Source organism: Crocuta crocuta, unplaced genomic scaffold, assembly GCF_008692635.1.
Source record: "Crocuta crocuta isolate KB4526 unplaced genomic scaffold, BGI_CrCroc_1.0 scaffold975, whole genome shotgun sequence".
NCBI classification, from domain to species: domain Eukaryota; kingdom Metazoa; phylum Chordata; class Mammalia; order Carnivora; family Hyaenidae; genus Crocuta; species Crocuta crocuta.
The window spans coordinates 70,262-74,960 of NW_027529643.1; the positions used below are offsets into that span (position 1 = coordinate 70,262).

Sequence of the window (4,699 nt, forward strand, 5' to 3'; positions counted from 1 at the left end):
TAGATATTTGTTTACGTCATATTCTTACCAAGATCAGAAGGTCTTTACTTATCTTTTACTTGTAATATTCTAATGCTTAATGAAAAGTTTATGAAGTTCGTTCGTATATGGCCTACTATCTGGGGCTGATAAAACATAAAAATGAGTCTTAATTTCTGCTTCTAGGTATCACAGAAATAACCTCAGGCATGAAATTGTTCCTGCAGAGATAACTAGAAAAAGCCAGTAATTTACAAAGTGATTTAAAAGTCATCAAAGAAAGGTACTTCCAGGATGACTGATTAAGGACCTCCAAAAATCCATTTCTTCATAAAAATAATAAAGACACTAGCAAAATTACCTTTTCCCAAAACTCTGGACATCAAGTAAAGGCTTACAACAACTGAAAAAAGCATTTAATCAAGAAAAAAATGGCCAAATGTCAGAAAGAACAGTAAATTCTGTGCCATTTTAGCTTCCCTAACATCATGCCCTTCACTCCGTTTTGCAGCAGCTCTGTAAGCCAACAGCTTCACAGCTACTGGAGCTATGAAAACCAGCAGCCTAGTAGTCACCGGAGGCAGCACAATGGGTTTGGAGCTCTCAAAAGGCACTGTCCCCAGAGAACTGTCACTATTTGACCAATCTTGAAGCTCAGTGAAAAGCTCTGATCTCAGGGCTTGTTTTATTTGAATAACCTAAATCAGAGCATGCTCTGTGTGAACAGCCCTATCTCAAAGACATTGCTCAAAAAACAAATCAAAGCAAAACACCCCACAGTAGCAATTATTTAACAATGCAGCTGCCAGAGCCAGCATTACCAGTTAGGGCTCACAAGAAGCTGACTGAAATGCTTTAAAACAAAACAAAACAAACCAACAAAACCCTGGAGAATAAAATGTCCATTAAGAGACTTTGAAAAGCATGGAGATATTCCTGGGAATCTAGAAGGCCACATGCATGTGCAAGGCTGTACATATGCCCAGGAAAGACCTAAGAAGGTCTTAATCTTTCATTTCTTGCTAACCTTGAGACTCTGCACAAAGCAGACTTATAAACTGCCTCCTGGAATGTTCAAGGTAAATTTCAGCATATACACAGAACTACATGGCAAAGAATGGGAAAAAGACCAGTTGCAAGCATTTACGGAAAGCCCTGTCCAATCATTTGCTGAATGCTAAGCTAAATGAGCAGACTTCAGTGACCACATATAACAAATGAGCCCAGGAAGTCATGAAGTTAGTCCAGGAAAGTCACTATACAAACAGCACCAGCAACAACAAACCGTAGGGAAGGAGAGAAAAGCTGATTTTCAGAGTTACTACTTTACCCTATTTTTAAATGCCCAGTTTTCAACTAAAAATTAGGAGACATGCAGAGAAACAGACAAGTATGGCCCTGTAATACAAGAGAAAATATGTCAGTAGAAACTGCCTCTGAGGAAGCCCAGATACTGGACTTAGTATACAAGGACATTAAATCAGTGATTTTATTTATGTTCAAAGAACTAAAATAATAATAATAATAATGTCTAAAAAACCAAAGGACATTATGAGAACAATGTCCCACTGAATAGAGACCATCAATATAAAAATTACAAAAAAGAATGAAATTGAAATTTAGGACTTAAAAAGTAGTATAGATGAAACAAAAAATTCACTAGAGGAACTCAACAGCAGATTTGAACTAGCACAAGAAAGAATCAGGAAATTTAAAGAAAGGTCAAATGAGATTATACAGTCTAAGGAACAGAAAGAAAAAAGAATGAAGAAAAATGAACAGACCCTAGAAACCTGTGGGATATCATCAAGGACACCAAACACACATAATGAGAGAGTTTCAGAAGGAGAGGCGACAGAGAGTAAAGGACAAAAAGAACATGTGAAAAAATAATGGCTAAATGTTTCCCAAATTTGATGAAAAACATTGATCTTAATATCCAAAAACCTCAACAATCCCCAACTAGGAAAAATTCAAAGATATCCACATACTAGAAAAAACACAGTCAAACTATCAAAAGCAAAAAACAAAGAGAATCTCAAAATCAGCAAGAAAAAAGCAAGTCATCACATACAAGGGATCCTCAGTAAGATTAACAACTGCCTTCAGGGACTTCATCAGGAATTACAGAGGCTAGCAGGAAGTGGGATGACATTCAAATTGACAAAAAACGTCAACTAAGGATAAGACATACAGCAAAACTAACCTTTAAAAAATGAAGGAGAAATGAGAAATTCCTTAAACAAAAGTGAGAAAATTCCTCACTTAAATAGCTTACCCTACAAGAAATGAAGTGACATTCGACAGCAACTCAAATCCACATTAAAAAAACAAAGAGTACCAGTAAATAGATTAGTGTTTATAACTCTTTTCTTCTCCTTCCTTTAAAAGAACAACTAGGGGCACCTGGATAGCTCAGTAAGTAGAGCATGCAGCTCTTGACCTCAGGGTCATGAGTTCAAGATCCATGATGGGCAGAAAGCTTACTTTAAAAATATGGTAATAAAAAACAATGAAAAAACAATAATTAGAAAATTGTATTTGGGGGCTTATAATGTATAAAACATAATTTGGCAATAAAAGAACAAAGAAAGGACAGAAAACACAGCTGTAGTGGAGCAAAGTTTTTGCATAATATTAAAATTAAGTTGGTATTAATCCAAACTAGATTGTTTTAAATTAAGATGTTAATTGTAATCCCTAAGGCAACTACCAAGAAAATAACCCCTGGACGGACGGACGGACACATGGAAGGAAGGAAGGAAGGAAGGAAGGAAGGAAGGAAAGAAGTTAGGAAGGAAGAAAGAAACAGAGAGAGAGAGAGAGAGGGAGAGAGAGAAAGAAAGAGAGAGAAAGAGAGAGAGAGAAAGAGAGAGAGAGAGAGAGAAAGAAAGAAAGAAAGAAAAGAACTCAATAAATTTACTAAAAGGGACAAGAGAATTAAGATGGCATATAAGAAACCATCTATTTCAAACAACAACAAAAAAAGAAAGTAATTGAAGAAAAGACAAAAAGAAACCTAAGACATACAGAAAACAACAAAATTGTAGATGCAAATCCTATCTTATGAATGAATGAATAAAAAATAAATAAATCCTACCTTATCAGTAATTATATTAACTATGCAGGAGATAAATACTCCAATAAGAAAATTCAGATTAGCAGAATGGATTTAAAAAATGTTCCAATTGGGGCGCCTGGGTGGCTCAGTCAGTTAAGCATCCAACTTTGGCTCAGGTCATGAGCTCACGGTTCGTGGGTTCGAGCCCCGCATCAGGCTCTGTGCTGACAGCTACTTCAGAGCCTGGAGCCTGCTTCGGATTCTGTGTCTCCCTCTCTCTATGACCCTCCCCTGCTCATGCTGTCTCTATCTCTCTCTCAAAAATAAATAAAACATTAAAAAAAAAGTTTAAAAAAATGTTCCAATTACATACACTTCCAATGAACAATCGAAAAATTAGGAAAAGAATTCCATTTACAATAGTGTTAAGAAGAATTAAATGTTTCAGGATGAATTTATCAAAAGAAGTGCTAGATGTCCCTTCTGAAAACTACAAAATATTACTGAAATTAGGTAAGACCTAAATAGACACCCCATGTCATGAACTAGAAGACTCAATTTTATTAGAGGGCAATAATCCCTAAAATGATTACAGATTCAACACAGTCTGTATTAAAATCCCAGCTGGTTTCTTGGCCTAAATGGACAAGCTGATTTTAAAATTCATGAGGAAACCCAGACTTGGCTAAATGATCTTGAAAAAGGAGAACAAAATTGGAAAACTCATACTTCCCAATCTCAAAACTTACTACAAAAAGCTATGGTAACCAAGACAGTGTGGTACTGCCATGAGGATTCACATACAGATCAATGAAATACAAAGTCCAGAAATAAATCCATACATTTTGACAAGGGTGCAAAGACAAGTCAATAGGGAAAGAGTACTCTTTTAACAAATCATGTGCTGGGACAACTAGATATCCCCATGTGAAGAATGAAATCGGACCCCTAACTCATTGTATGTAGAAAAATCAATTCAAAATAAAGCAATAACCTAAATATAAAAGCTACATCTATAAAATTATTAGGAGAAAATATAGGGGTAAATCTTTGTGAACTTTTACTAAGGAGTATTTTCTTAGGTACAACACCAAAAGTAAAAGAAACGAAAGAAAAAAATTGATAAAATGGACTTCACTGAAATTAAAATGTTTTGTGCTTCAAAGGACACCATCAAGAAAGTGAAAGGACAGGGGCGCCTGGGTGGCTCAGTCGGTTAAGCGTCGGACTTCGGCTCAGGTCATGATCTCACATCTCTTCGAGCTCCACGTCAGGCTCTGTTGTGACAGCTAGCTCAGAGCCTGAAGCCTGTTTCAGATTCCGTGTCTCCCTCTCTCTCTGACCCTCCCCTGCTCATGCTCTCTCTCTCTCTCTCAGAAATAAATAAAACATTAAAAAAATTTTTTAGAGGGGCGCCTGGGTGGTTCAGTCGGTTAAGCGCCCGACTTCAGCTCAGGTCATGATCTCATGGTTCGTGGGTTCGAGCCCCGCATTGGGCTCTGTGCTGACAGCTAGCTCAGAGCCTGGAGCCTGCTTCAGATCCTGCGTCTCCCCCTCTCTCTGACCCTCCCCTGCTTACACTGTGTGTGTGTCTCTCTCTCTCAGAAATAAATAAAAAACATTTAAAAATTAAAAGAAAAAAAGCCAATACCTTAAACT

General features: G+C 36.9%; 1 protein-coding gene across 1 annotated transcript in view; it reads right to left on the bottom strand.

Annotated features, from left to right (window-relative positions):
* The window catches only part of LOC144230222 (sex comb on midleg-like protein 2), a 17,331-nt gene that overhangs the window by 6,997 nt on the left and 5,635 nt on the right, over window positions 1-4,699 (bottom strand). The gene's annotated exons all lie outside the window — the stretch shown is intronic.